Source organism: Manis javanica, chromosome 3 (genome assembly GCF_040802235.1).
Source record: "Manis javanica isolate MJ-LG chromosome 3, MJ_LKY, whole genome shotgun sequence".
In the NCBI taxonomy this organism is placed as follows: Eukaryota; Metazoa; Chordata; class Mammalia; order Pholidota; family Manidae; genus Manis; species Manis javanica.
In genome coordinates, this window is record NC_133158.1 from 166,081,853 (window position 1) to 166,097,326 (window position 15,474).

Here is a 15,474-nt window from a genome sequence, read left to right on the forward strand (position 1 = left end):
AGGGGATCATCAATAGGAGAGCAAATTGATTGTGGTATGTGCATACCATGGAAAATTCCTCAGCCACAAAAAGGAACTAACTCCAGGTAAATGCCAGAACATGGATGGATCTCAAAAAAATTTTGCTGAGCAGAAGAAACCTGACCTGGAAGAGTACATACTATATAATTTCATTTAAATGAAATTTTACATCAGGCAAAACTGATCTGGGAGTGGCAGGAAGCATATCAGTGGTTGTCTGGGGCCAGAAATGGGGGTGGGGAGTGGGTGAGTACAGACGGCCGAGGAGTACAAGGGAACTTCTTAGGGTGATGGAAATATTCTCTATCTTAATTGGAGTGATGATTACATTGGCAAACATCACCCTGTAAAACGGGTGCATTTTATTGTATGAAGTTTATATCTCAATAAAGAGAATCTGAAAATATACATCTATCTATAAATTATACACTATATATGTATATATATGTGTATATAACACATAATAAAATAATATATAAACATAAAATATATAATATATAATATTAAAATTTCCCCCTCATCTGTATAAGAAGGGCTGTGGGGATAAAGGGAACTATATATAAATCACAAAGCTCCTGAAGAGGAAGAAACTGTAATAACAATGAGGATATTTCTTAGTTTTGAGGATGCCATGCCATAAGCAGGTAAAAAAGGTTCCAAAATACAGGAGAGAGGCCAGTGCACAAACCTGAAGCTCAGCAGCCCCTGTGAGATGAAGCCTCTGCTGCTCCAGTAGCTATAGATTCCAATCACGTACAATAAAAAAAAACAGTACACTGCAGCGGCACCACCTGTGGCCTGGCCTTGGTACACACAGGGACGGAAAGGGGAGGAGCTGGTGGCAGAGCAGGAGAGGGGAGAAGGAAAGGGCAGTGTCCTGCCTGGGGAGTCGGCAAGGCCACCCCTGTGACCCCAGGAGCCCCTCCATGGCAGTTGCTCACTCGCTCCCCCAGAGGCTGGGGCTCACAAGTGGAAATGCAGAGAAACCCTCCCACAGTGCAGACCCCACTGAAAGGAAGGCTCCTCCAGCCAAAAGGAATAGAAATCAGTCCATTTGGAGAACGTGGCTTGATGCTAGTCACCAGGGTCTCTGTGGTGTTGAGCTGCTCGACTCCAGATGCCTGGTCAGAGCGACATGGAGCAAGAGGGCTCCACAGGACTAGGGCTGAAAAGAATGCTGGCTGTCAACCCCCCTTTCTTGTGAGAATAGCTGCCTGGATTGTCCTTCCCCACACCTAGTCCGAGTTGTGGTGAGGACGGCTCCACCCTGGCTCGCCGGGGAGAGCCATAACTCAGGCCACAGTTAATCTGAGCTCTGCACACCCCTGACCACAGTGATTTCCGCAGTGATGGACAGAGACTGCCCCCTCCGCAGAGCCAATGAGGCGCCAGAGACGTGTCGGAGGAGCGCGGGATGTGGTGGTACTTTTTGCTCTGAAGCTGAGATCTGAGAGGATGTAGGGGCAGATCTGCTGTCACCACCTCGATACTACTGGCGCCATCTCAGAGGAAATCAGATGAGAGACAGAGAGAAATCAAGTCCTGAAGACAGTGCTTGGGCCTTGAATCCAGCCGTGCCTGCCGAGTCTATCCTTGGACGTTTTGTTTTCTCAATTGCCTAGTAAATTCCCTTCATGTTTCCTTCACGAGCCCCTGTTGATTCCTCTGCCTGCAGCTCCTCCACCCCACCCCACCCTACTTGCAAACACCTCCTCTTTCAAGTCTCACTTTAAGCACCGAGCCCCTCTGTGTCTTTCCTGCTCCCACATGCAGGCAGAACTGACCACTCCTTTATTTTCCCCCACTGTATTGTGTACACACTTTACCACAGCACCTAAACTGCTTTAGAATCCTTGTTCTCGTGAGTGTAGCGCTCTTTCCACGACACCATGAAGCTGTTGAGGGCAGGAGCTTTGTATCCTCAGTCAGCCCAGCACCTGACACATAGTAGATGCAGGACTAGTTAGTACTTGTTGCATGAGTGAATGAATGAATGAGGGCAAGGGTCTGTCCCCACATTTCCCAACAAGATGTATTTGCATGTCAGCTGACAGGCATAGCAAGGCCGTGGAATATTTGGAATGGACAATGGAAAGAACCACTCTGTCTATTTGCCCGTCAGTCTGTCTGTCTTTCTGAATGCCCTTGGGCATCATTCAAAACTAGGACTCCTAGACTAGGAGAGTGACTCATGCTTGGGAAAAGGAAACTCGGGACTGTTTATAGGCCACTACACGTAGTACTGATTTTTATGGCAACTGTTTCTGTGGTCAAACTGCTCTCAGGTGGGGCTCCCAGTGGGCAGCCCTGGAGAGCCAGGGACACAAAAGCTGAGGAAATGAGTGGAGGGGGTGATGGAAGAGTTTCTAAGTATTTAATAAACTATTACTGATCAATTGAATTCCTTTCTTACAGGCACTTTTTAAAATCTCCATTAATATGAAAAATTGTTTGGAGTTGCAAATATGACCAGTAGCAGGATAAAATGACATTCATAGATGTAAAGAGAAAATGCCTGAAGCAAAATTATTTTCTGAAAGTGTCCTCAAGAGAATATCAGTAAATAGGTCTGATTAACTCTCATAGTTTGGTGTACTGATCTTGTTGATTTTTCCTGTTTCTCAAGTCAGAAGGTCACCAACTCCAAGCCAAATCATCTATTAACTAGAAGACCCTGGGCAGGTCATTTAGCATATCAAGGGTGTAATTTTATCACCTTTTCAGTGGGACAATAACACCATCTTCCCTACTTACATCTGTAGTTGTGATGTGGATTAAATAAAGAGATGGGGAACTAAAATTAGCTTGCATGCCTTTTATGTTCCTGGTCCTGTGCTGCTTGTTTTATAGACTGCATCTGTCTTGATTTTCTTGGCTGCAAGGGACAGAGAAAAACAACCCATAGAGCCTTAAACAACAACAGATACACTGGATCTCATAACTGGAATATCCAGAGGGAGGCTCACGGTACCGTGGAACCCAGTCACTCTGTCTCACCTCTGCTCTCCTCCACATTGGCTCATTTTCCAAACATTACTTCCCCTGTGGCCACCAAGATGCTTCCAGCAGCAGCTGACTTCATTCAAGTTTATTAGAAAGGAATAATTATCCTTTCTTAGGATTCCCAGCAAAAACCTCAGTGTGTTTTATTGACACTGTTTGGGTCATGTGCTCAACCCCAAACCCCACTGTGACCGAAAGCAAATCCTATTCTTTCCTATCGGCTTGGCTAAGTCACATGCCCATGCTGAGCCAAGGGTACAATCGACCCCATCATCATTTTATAAACTGAGAGAAAGAGTTGGTTCCCCTCCAAGGGAATTGTTCTAGAGTTACCAGGAGGGACAGTGGAGGCTGAGTGACCAAACCACAGATGTCAATGACCATAAGTGACCCTCAATACCTTAGGCCACCCAAGGGTGGTGGTGGTACTGGAAGGAAGATGGGAGAGACAAACAGGGATGGTCCTAAGAACGTACCTCCTAGAATTCCTCTGGCTTCTCCCCCCAGCTATGTGAGAACTCCAGCCCTCAGCTTCCTCCCAGGTTATTCTGGGAGTCCGTAGAGCAGTCAGTGAGGAATCTCATGTGTCCCTGTGAAACAGCTCTTGTGGGTAGTGCTCAGGACCTGTAATGTCTCCCCCTTGGCCGTGGCTTCCTGTGATGTTGCCACGGCTGCTGAGGCCGAGGTACCTGAGCACAGTGCTGCTGCAGCCTCCATACCATAGAGACACTGGAGACGCTGCTCATGTTGCTGAAAGGACCAAACTCTTTAAAAAATGGTGTCTCTTTCCACTTCTCCAACAGGGACTCTGCATGACGACAGTACCCTTCACTCCCATTTCTGCCATCCAGTCCCTTTTACCTGACAAGAGGGGGTCAGGTGGTAAGCACCCAGCTGACAGGGAAGCCTGGGACTGGGGCTGAGGTGCAACAATTTGCGGTTGTAAAGCCAAGGGTGTGGAGCCATGGAGCCAGAGGAAATTGCTGCATGCAGAGCCCTGTTCGAGCCCCAGTTCAGAGCCCAGGTGCATGGAGAAGGGGGAGCAGATAGTTGAGGAGCACCAAGGGGGAGGGATGGACTGGAGCTTGAGTTGATTGCCTGAGTATCCCTCAGCTGCTCTCTGAGAACTGCTGGTCTGGGCAGCCATGGTATTCTAGAGTGGCTATGCGTATTTGGCCACAGAGATTTTTAGTCAAACAGCCCTGTGTGTTATTATTTACTCTTTCTTGCTGTCCTCTCACACTGAGTCCCTGGGAGCTAGCCATCAGTCTACATGGTAGACTACTGGGAACCATGCTGTTCCTTCAGGGATAGCTTATTATTGCTCTTGGGCCAGGCCCAGTGTTCCAACTCTTTCTCCCTGAGAGGCGTCTCTCTCCTTCATTCAGATCCCTGCTGATCCTCCAGGCAGTCCCCAAACACTGCAGAGTGGGCATTATAATAATAATAATAACAACATCTAATACTAACTGAGAGCAGGCAGAGTTTTTAGGGCTTAACATATGCTATCACATTTGCTATTTACAGCAGTCCTATGAGTTAGGAACCATTACTATCCATAGTTTGTAGGACGAGGTCACTGGGGCAAAGAAAGGTTTGGTAAGTGTGACTCTATCTTGAATCCAGATACTTGTCAATGATTGTCTATCACAGTCATTGACATGGTTCCAGTGCCTAGCACAGGGCCTGACTTATTCAATAAATACTTTTTATTTACGGTGGTGGCTGCTCTGGTGGGCCTCTTTGATTGCTCATTTAGAACCATGGTATCCATTTCCCCAGCTGCTGGGGTGTCAGCTGCTAAGGGTTCTCAATTGGCATCTGTTTAGGAATTTCCCACAGGACGAGCTGTACAACTCTGCCACAAGGACTGCACCCAGCAGCTGGTCTGTGCAGGAGTTAGAAGATCAGCCCCATCTTGAGACTATTCTGAAGGACCCACTGGGTTGCAGTTCCCACTGAGGATGGAATCATCTAGGCCTCTGTTGCATCTGCGCAATTCCTCCTTCTGCCCAGTCTGGCTTTGCTCACTATACCCCTCAGTGAATCACCTGCCTGCACATCTCCACCTCGGAGTTTGTCTCCAGGGAACCAGTCCCGAGGCAGGTGGACGGTGCCCTGTGACTCTCACCTCAGCAATCTTGTCTGTAGATTGGCTCTTTTTCTGGAGCTTGTTTGAGGTGATGGCAGCTGGCTGTCCCACCATGTCCTGTTGCTGCTGCAGAAGCCTTTGCTATCCCCACTGAAACCTTGACATCTCAGGCAGATGCCACTTCTCACTGGAGCTGCTCTCACTAAAGCTGGAATTCTTTGTTCAGCCCTGGGTGAGATGTTCTCATCCCAGTGCAGATCCCTGCTGCTCAAGACACAAAGAAGGATGCTTCCTCCATTCAAGATTCTCTCAGAAGCTCCCCTGAGCTGTAGAGCCCTTCCTGTGTATTGGCCACCTTGGCATCCATCTCAGGTCGTGCCAGCTGCCAACACTTTAAGGACCAGCACCAATGGCATCTGAGCCACTAGTTCAGTCTCCTTCCTGCAAAAGGGAACTCCCTTGGAGCTCTCTCGCTCTTCCTTCTCATCTGCCTGTTGTCAGAGCCACATTATGCACTTCTGAACTACAGAGTGGGTCTACTTCCTCCCCTGGGCTCCTCTGTAAGTTTGCCTGACTCTCCACTCTCCTTTCTTCTCCACAGGAACCATCAAGCTCTTTGAATATTAAATATATTAGAACAGAGAAGGAAGATGAGGGTGGGAGGGGCAACATCTGCTTACAGAGACACCATTCAGATGTTATATACAGCAGAGGAATTAGGAAGTCAGATAAATCTGGCTTCTTTACTTCCCTGTCTGTAAAATGGGGATAATTCTCTGAGTTATTAAGATAAATAAGGTGATGCATTTAAAGCACTTAGCACTGTGCCTGGCATGGAACGAGTGCTCAAGACATGGTATTGTGCCAGTTGCTAGGTTTTGTCTCTCAGTTCCAAACCCATCCTTCTGTCCTCTGCTTTGTGGTGCTGGGTCTGTGTGGGACTCTGAAGCCCACATTTCTGCTTTATCAGCTATTCCCTGTTGGGCTCTTCCAATGGGGAAACCAAGTAGAGACTACAGGCTGGACAAGGGGCAAGGAACTTGTTTCTTCCCTACGGGCCTGCATCTACTTCCTCTTCCATGAGCATCATGCCAGCAATGCTTGTTCTTCCCAGTAGAGGCAGTTCCTTCCTGGAGTGGCATCTGAACTGGTTCTCAGTTTCCCCCTCCCTAGCAGGCACAGCCTCACTGCACCCCTCATCAGTGCCAGCACCAGCCTGCTGGCACCCCATCCTCAGGGGTCTTGGGTCTCTCCTGTAATGCCTCTCTCTCTTCCCCATCTCTAGGGCGGGTAGCTGTTTCCTGTAGTTGCTACTTCTGTTATTTCTTAGGGTCTCCTTTTTACCCTTTTGGTCATCTGGTTAACAATTTTATACCTAGTTAATAGGTATAAAACTATTCATTTTTCATATTAAATTCTTACTGTTCAAATTACTGGTATGGTTTCTGTCTTCTGACTGGACTCTGATGGATGCAGCCATTTTTCCATTTTATGAATAAGAAAACAGATTTTACCTTGGCTAAGGAATTCCCCAAGGTCACAGAGTGATTCTCTGGGATTTGAATCCAGGTCTACCTGATGCCAGAACTATACTGACATACTGTGTACTGTCTGACACAGCTGAGATGAACCATGTGGCTCCCACTCCAGGTCACTGTCACATTTTGTCCCTGCCTCGGCCTCACCCAGCTGCATGATGAGATGGACTCCACCCACTACTCTGGGGCCTGGACTGAAGGATAAAGTGCAGCTGCTGCAGGGCTGAAAATGTAACACTGAGTGGCTCCAAAAGGGAGGTCCCTCTCCAAGATCCTCTATTTAAGAAAAGTGTCTTAACCAACTTCTACAATTTTCATTAAGTAAAAAGGAATAAATAATAAGTCAGTTATTAAACTTTTAAGTGCTAGTGAATCTCAAAAGACTTGTTATGGGTTATAAAATTATCTTGACCGAAACTGATTCTCTGGGCCTGGCCCAGAATTCTGTGGAGAGAAGAATATTTCAAAATACATTTATGTATTTATTTATTTATCTATTTAAATACATCTATTTAAATTTCACTTTTATTTTAAAAAGCATTTCACGAAGCACTTTTTGATGGAAGACAGGTGGTCAGAGAAGAGGAAGGGAGTTAGGCCAAAAGAGAGATCTTTCACATCTAACAAGGATGGACTACACTTGAAAGATGAAAACCAGCATTCTAATGGATTGTGTGGTGAAGAGGCACCGTAACATTATTGGGAATCTGGCCGAAGTAGGGACTATTACTGAATACTTCTGACTTTGTTGAAAATATTCCTGGAACTCAATGTCTTTATGATGCCATAGAGATAGAATTTTTTCCTAATATGAAGAATGACAGAGTCCATCAGTGGAAATTGAGCTATATTTTTATTTTATTATAATGAATATCTAATTAGAAATGGTATGACAAGGGAAAACAAATGAGTTGTTAAATAATCTTTGTCAAGAAACAATGAGTAATATTATTAGATGAATGGAAAAAGGCCCATTGCAATGTGTTTGTGAAAACGGCACAGAAAATACAGTCCAACTTCTGGATCATTACCTAGGAATGAGGGCAGGGTTCTCATTCCAAGCAGTGATAAGTTGTTATGCTTGACGTTTCTCTTCTAGAAAAACAAAATCATGTAAGCCAAGAGTCATTTTTACAAGTTTAAAGAAAGAAGGCCACCTAATTTTGTGTCACCATGAAATAATGATCTCAGGAAATTCACTGACAAATATGATTTCTGTAAGAAATTTGTTCTTAAAATCATGTTAGGGTGTTGAACATTCAGAATTTATTAAATAGTAAGTGTTGCCAAATAAAAGCCAAAGAAAAGTGAATATTTTCTTATCTAGCTGCTTCTCTTCTTTCCAGTAGTCCAAGACTTTGCTCTTTCACTACTGTATTCTACCTGGGATATTTCTTGGAGGTTGAGATGCTTGGAGTTTATGCTGCTTACTCATTACTAAATTTTATAGAAGGCAAAATGACAGAATCTACTGACTTTCCTAGTGGTCTGAGAGGGCTTCCTAAAGTAGCATATTTTATAATCTTTTGTATGACCCTTACTGAGAACATTGTTAGAATATTTCCTAAAATCACCCTTCTTCATTCTTCAAGTCGGCAATGAAAGCAGAGAGAAATCAACGTCATTCTGTGTCCTGTATAAGTTCACAAGCTCCAAGGGCCAAACGATTTGAATTTAAAGTCTTGGTTCAGCTATTCACTGGCTGTGTGACTTTGGACATGTTACTTAACCTCTCTGAGCCTTAATTTCATCACTGTCTTTTCCTGGCTTCCATAACTCAGCATTTCCTTGGATTTTACCCAGCATCTCAGGCTGCTCTTTCTCATCACAGCAGGCTCATCTCCCTCTGCCCATCCTTAATTCTCAGTCTGCTTTGGGTATCTGACCACATGCCTCCCCCCTCCTCCTCCATCTCTCCCCAAGGGCTCTTACCACGTCTCTCAGTCCCACATTATTTGCCACTTCCGTGCTGAAGATCCCCAGATCCCCATGTGCAGCCCAACCCTCTCTGCTATGCTTCTGAACTAAGTTTCTGCTCATTTTACAGACAACTCCACTTAGATGTCCCTCAGGCACCTTAATCCCACTGTGTCCAACTGAACTCATTAGCTTCCCCCATCTTGGGGTCTCTGCCTTAATAAATGTGCACACACATTCCCTAAGCCAGACATCTGCTGTCATCAGACTTTCCTTTCCTTCGTTTCCCACATCCAGCCGCCACAGCTGCTTCAGTGCTTCTGCTTGTGCCTGCTCCTTCAACCATCTGCCTCTCTTCATCCCATTGTTACTGTCTTCTATTCTCTGCTAATCCCAAGTGGTCTTCAGTACAGCCTTTTCCTTCCATCCATTCTTCACCTTGCAGTCAGATTGTTTTTGTTTTGAAATGCAAATATTGTCCTTACTTAGAACCCTCAGTGATCCCAATTACTCTTAGGGATGAGCTACAGACTCATCACAGTTTACAGGCCCTACAGGATCTGCAGATTTAATCCTGAAATAGCAAGTAAGTGGGTTTTATCCCAAGATTGTTTAATGGCTCCCCATTGCCCTCAGGATCCAGGCCAAATGTAGGCATCCATAATACCCTTCATTCCCTGGCTCCTGCCTGTCTTTCCAGTTCATCCCTGGACTCTCAGCCACATGCACTCTGGCCTCCAGTCTTCCTGAGCCTCTTGCAGGGCCTGGGATGTGGCGCCGTCTTCTCTGTGCCCAGCCTGTACACCTGCTGCTTCCTCTGCATGTAACAGGTGTCTTCCCTTCTGCACCTGGAATGATCTGTTTATTTTTAGTGAGTTTTCTTGGTCTCTCTTCTTCCAGGGAGCCTTCCCAGATTTTCAAGTCCAGGTTAGCGGCCCCTGCTGTGTGCTCCAATAGTCTTTTTTGTTTCTCATAGTCAAATCAGTTGTCAGGTTTCCCCTTTGGACTGTAAGCTCTATGTGGAAAGGATGGTACCTCTCTTATTCATTGCCATATTCCCAGCAGCATCCACCAGTGTGTGGCACATAGTAGGTACTCAACAAATATGTGTTAGGTAAATGAATTCAGCAGACGTTATTACTGCAAGAATAAAAATATTTAGAAACAGCTGTTTTTAAATATTATAGCTAATCATTCAATCACTATTTACTAAGGACTGGGTTAAGAAACTCATTATTAAAAAAGCTATAGAAATATGGAAACATGTTTATAATGCAGTCTAATGTAAAATAAGTAAGCAAAACCAGAATACAAAACTTCACATACACTATGATTACAACTCTATAAAACATGTAGGAGGCGGCCTGGTGTAGTGGTTTTTAAGGTTTCCTATTTTTAGTTAAAGGCTTTTTGTTCAAATGAAATCTTAGAAACCCCAAATATGAAACAAAAAAGCTGAGATTTCCTTCTGGATAAAGGGGAGGGGGTCAAAGCCTGCCCACACTTCTCTTCCTGTTTTCTCCTCCCACCCCCCCCACCACCGCCCCCCCCCCCCCCACACACACACACACAGAGGCCGGAAGGCAGACGCTGTGGCATGTCCAGAGAGGATGATTTGAAAATCCCCAGAATAGACTCTGGTTAAACCCTGCCATTTAATAACATGCACTTTTCTTTGATCCCTTCCAAAATGCCACTAAAATGGCAACAAATAAGCCCCAAAGGCCCAAGTCCACAAGGACAGAGAGGATGGATGAAGAGTCAATGTCAGCTCTTACAGGAACATAGGCAGGGGCTAGAGGAGTGGAGGCCAACCCAGCAGAGCTGAGAAAACAGAAACCTGAGGGTCTGCAGATGAGGGACAGTCAAGAAGGAAGCCAGTTCATGGCGCAGCAGCCCACCCCAGAAAGGCCTGGAATTGGAGGCACAGATTCTTCTGGAAGAGAGGGTAAGAGGCAGGGTTGCAAAGAGGAGGTTTACGGGAAATCTTTTGAAGGAACAGTCAGACCCCTGGGTTCCTTCTCTTTCTTTCAGCAGCCAAATGACTACCCTTCTTCTGCCCCAGCAAAAGCCAGGTTTGTGCTCTGGGGAAAGTCAGCCAGAAGAGGCCCCAGAGTCAAGGACACAGGCCAGGTGAGGGGGGGGCAGAGCCACTTTACCGAGAGAGCAGAATTAACCGATTGGCCGAGGGTTGGACATGTGACCCAAACTGGGCCAACTGGTTCCATCTTTGGCATTTTTATACTCTGAGGCTGGGAGAGAAAAGCAGAGTTGGAAGCCGTATTTCCTGTCCACAGAGAGAAAGCCTGTCAGAAATAGAAAAGAATTAAGTCAAACAGATGAAAGAGAGAGAGAGAGAGAGGGAGACTGTGTGTAGTGTCTGTGTGTGTGTCCTGGGCATGTAGTAACCCTTTCTCTACTCCTTGGGATGACTGGTGTTAACTGGTTCCTGTAACTTTCTTTCAATTCTGTTAACTATCCAGTATCCTGTATTTGTTACTAGGGCTGCCATAACAAAGTACTGCGGAGTGGGTGACTTAAACAACAGAAATTTACTTCCTCAGGCTTTAGGAGGCTAGAAGGCCAAGATCCGGGTGTCAGCAGAAATGTTTTCTTCTGCAGCTTCTCTCCTTGGCTTGCGCATGACTCTCTTCTCCCTGCGTCTTTACGTGGTCTTCCCTCTGAGTTTCTGTGTCCTAATCCCCTCTTCTCCTAAGACACCAGTCAGCGTGGACTAGGATTTACCTTAATGATCTCATTTTACTGTTATCTCTTTAAAGGCCCTATGACCAGATATAGTCACATTCTGGATATTAGGACTTCAATATATGAATTTTAGGAGGACCCAACTTAGCCCAATAAAGCTCATATGGGCAGCAAGTAAATAGCTTTTGAAATAACTTACGCTATATCTGACTTAGTTTCTGCTGCTTGCACCCAAAGAGCTCTCACTGACCATTCAGTCAGCTCTCGGGTACTGCCTTGTGGACACCTTAGTCTTAACTGTTCTTTAAATTTGCACTGACCTTCACTTTTTCTTATGCTTACAGTCCTTAAAACAAGTAGATCATTGTTTGTACAACCTATGGAGTCAGATGATCAGATTAGTAGAGCTCTGTTTATTAGCTGTCTGATCTTGGTGAAGTTCTCTGTGCCTCAGTTTCCTCACTTGTAAAATGCAGATGAAGAGAACAGCAGGTTGTTGTGAAGATTCAGTGTGTTAATGAACAGAGAGCATTTAGAACAGAGATTGGTATATGGTGAGCATTAATGTAAAAGTGCTATTATTTATTTATTCAGTGGTCTGTACAGGAAATAACTGTGTCACATGCATGGTAGATGCTTAATAACTATAGATTCTACTTCATAAATGTATGTGCTATAATAAATGGTTCATAAAGGTACCTTCAAATCTTCATTAATCAGTATATTGTTATCTGCCAATAGATGGATGTCTTTATAACATTTTTCATTGTTTAGTCAATGGCCACTATAAATAGCTGTAACTCTGGACCACCTACCTTAAATACTTTCAGCAGTTTGATACAATAAACAAGTGTAGATCCACTTGCTTGGGCCTTAGAAGCTCTGTCATTTAGGAGGAGAGACTGGGGCAAAAGTCAGGGTCGCTGGCTTCGGGTCTTGGCTTTGACCCTGTACTATGAAACCAGACAAAAGTCTTGTGTTCTCAGGGCTCTGGTTTCTTCATTTACAGGCTGAGGCTGGACTATGAAACCTTTAGGTCTTGAACTCTAACGTTCTATACCACTTATCTTTGAAAGAACATCTTACATTAGCTGCATGGATCCTTTAAAAGTTACATTCTCCCTCATTTCCTACTTTGAATATACCCTTAGTAATTCTGACACATAGTTAGATGTATTCTTGGGCATTGGTTACATGAATGAGGAATACATTATTGAAATTTGACAAAGATTAGTATCAGTTATAGTATCTTTTAATAAGTTCAGTGTTTTCATTTTTTTTAATTTTTTTGTTTTGGTATCATTAATCTACAGTTACATGAAGAACATTATGTTTACTAGGCTCCCCCCTTCACCAATCCCCCCCCACATACCCCTTCACAGTCACTGTCCATCAGCGTAGTAAGATGCTGTAAAATCACTACTTGTCTTCTCTGTGTTGCACAGCCCTCCCTGTGCCCCCCCACACTATACATGCTAATTGTAATGCTCCCTTTCTTTTTCCCCACCCTTGTCCCTCCCTTCCCACCCATCCTCCCCAGTCCCTTTCCCTTTGTTTTTTAATTTTTTATTAAGGTATTATTGATATACACTCTTATGAAGGTTTCACATGAAAAAACAATGTGGTTACTACATTTACCTATATTATCAAGTCCCCACCCATACCCCAATGCAGTTACTGCCCATCAGTGTAGTAAGATGCCACAGATTCACTGTTTGCCTTCTCTGTGCTACACTGTTTTCCGCGTAACCCCCGGCACCATGTATACTAAGCGTAATAGCCCTCAATCCCTTTCTCCCTCCCTCCCCACCCACCCTCCCACACCCCTCCCCTTTGGTAACCACTAGTCCCTGTGGTTAGAGTCTGTGAGTCTGCTGCTATTTTGTTCCTTCAGTTTTGCTTCGTTGTTATACTCCACAAATAAGGGAAATCATTTGGCATTTGTCTTTCTCCATCTGGCTTATTTCACTGAGTGTAATATCCAGCTCCATCCATGTTGTTGCAGTGCAAATGGTAGGATTTGTTTCTTTCGAGTGTTTTATTTTCTAATGACTAGCCCACCCCCAAAAGAAACAAGTAAGATGGTTAAAAAGGAATATAAAAAGCCACTTTATTCTATTGAATTTTAATTCCCAGGCTGTTCTTAATTCTTCAGAACAGTGTTTTGAGTCGTGACTTTGTAGTCAACTGGTTAGTCAGTCTGGAGTTGTACAGTCTCTGGCATGGCTGGGAGGTAGGGCTGGTGGGGTTTGCAAGAGAAGCAAAATACATGCTGCTTGCTTTTGATGTGGTTCCCATCTAGTGCTGGGTAGCCTCCCACCAAACACTCAGGAAGATGAACACATGCACACTCCAGTGTGTGCAAAGAGACCCTTGTTTCATTCAGTGAAAATGTACTGCCTGTCTGCTTTGTTCCTGGGGTTCAATGCTGAACGAGACAAAGTTCTAGCCCTCATGGAGTTGACATTTTAGTTCAATGTACATCTCTGAATAAGAGAAGATGAAGGAAAAGTAAATCTTGATCTTTCTTTAGGCTAGTGAGCCAATTCACACCCTGAGCAACAGGGGGCAGTGTCCTCGGTGGGGCAGCCCTCCCCTCCCATGCTCTGGGATCTACAAGGTAGTCTTGACCACTCTGCAAAGCCCTAGCACATCTGTGTATCAGCTGCACAGAGCACACATTATTTACATTATGCAAAAACACATACATTACTTTCAGTAATAATGATGAAATGAATAATCATAATAATGGACAGAAAAGAAACGGTGAGATTTTTATTTTACTGAACTTTGAATATATAATCATGCCAATAAAAATAAATAATAAAATAAATTATTGCAGGATCAAAAAAGACGGAAAAGAAATGGATTAATATGTTTTAATTGCATTAATTTTATTTTTCAAATGAAAGGGAAAAATATTACCTACATATTAGTCTGCCACAGAAATCAACAATACGTTACAGGTTATTAGCAATGTGATGACAAATAAGAAAAATCACAAAAAGGAATCAATTTCAATTTTCAAAGACAGTATGCAAAAGCAGCAAAATATTTCATGTACAAGCTAAAACTTGCATTTACCAAACAAAAATATTACACCTTGCAGTTAGCATTGTTTCACTGTTTCAAATTTTAATCACAAATAAAAGCTCCAAGAGGTCGCACAGAATGAGAGGACTAAATTGAGTGAGAGAGAACTGAAGCGGCACAAACTGTCACAATCATGCCTGCCACTCCTGATTTCATATCCACATTTAGATGGAGAGGCAGGCCACACCGTGGGAGTCGGAAACATGCCGTGTGCTCAGGGAAAGCATGAGTGATGCTGAACCACTGGAAGCTTAACTCTCAAACAAATGCGTGTGGGTAAGTCCATTTATGCCAGGGCATCCCTGAGTTAGCTTCCATGTAGAAAACTGTTTATTAAAGGATAAGCAATAAAAAGTGCTAATTTTATTTATTGCAAAATTGAATAGTAACTGTAAAAATGTTTTAGAACTTAAACTAACAAAAAACTTTGAGGGAGGAAGAGGATTTGATATTGTATCTAATACTGTGTAGAATTATCTGTATGTAACTAGTAAAAGTAAGCCAGCTTTTACTTTGTTTTATTATTGTTTTAAAATTCTCTGGACAATGCACCCTCTTATTGCTTGGGTCCAGTTCTGGCACTACTCCATGTTACAGGAAATGAGGGAAAATAATATAGGAACTATGACTTAAGGCCGGATATATTTAATCTGTAAGACCCTTCCTCCCCATTCCAGGTCCACAGTGCACAGGCCTACACAGGAACCTCAGGAAACCTCAGTAGACAGTCTGGATCTTGGAGCAGAGTAAGCAGCCTGCCCAGGGTTGCCTTTCATAGGCTCTGAAATGATAGCATGTGCTGTTTATGTACTGGGTGAGGGCAAAACAGGAGTTAGGGTGTGTATGTGTGCATATGTGCGTGTGTGCCTAAGTGTGGGGCCAGGCTAGGGAGGCTGGTGTCCAGCACTAAGAATAAATATAAAATAGATTTGTGCCCTCTCCTGGAAGTAATGGGAAATATGGTTTTAAAAATTAATATGAAATTAAATAACCTCTATATTCAAGAGTTCAGAATACCTCCCAGACACCAGATAATTCATATTTTCAGTTTCCCTGTGAGTTTGGCAAGAGATGCCTGTTAGCAATTTAATGAGGAGGAAATTG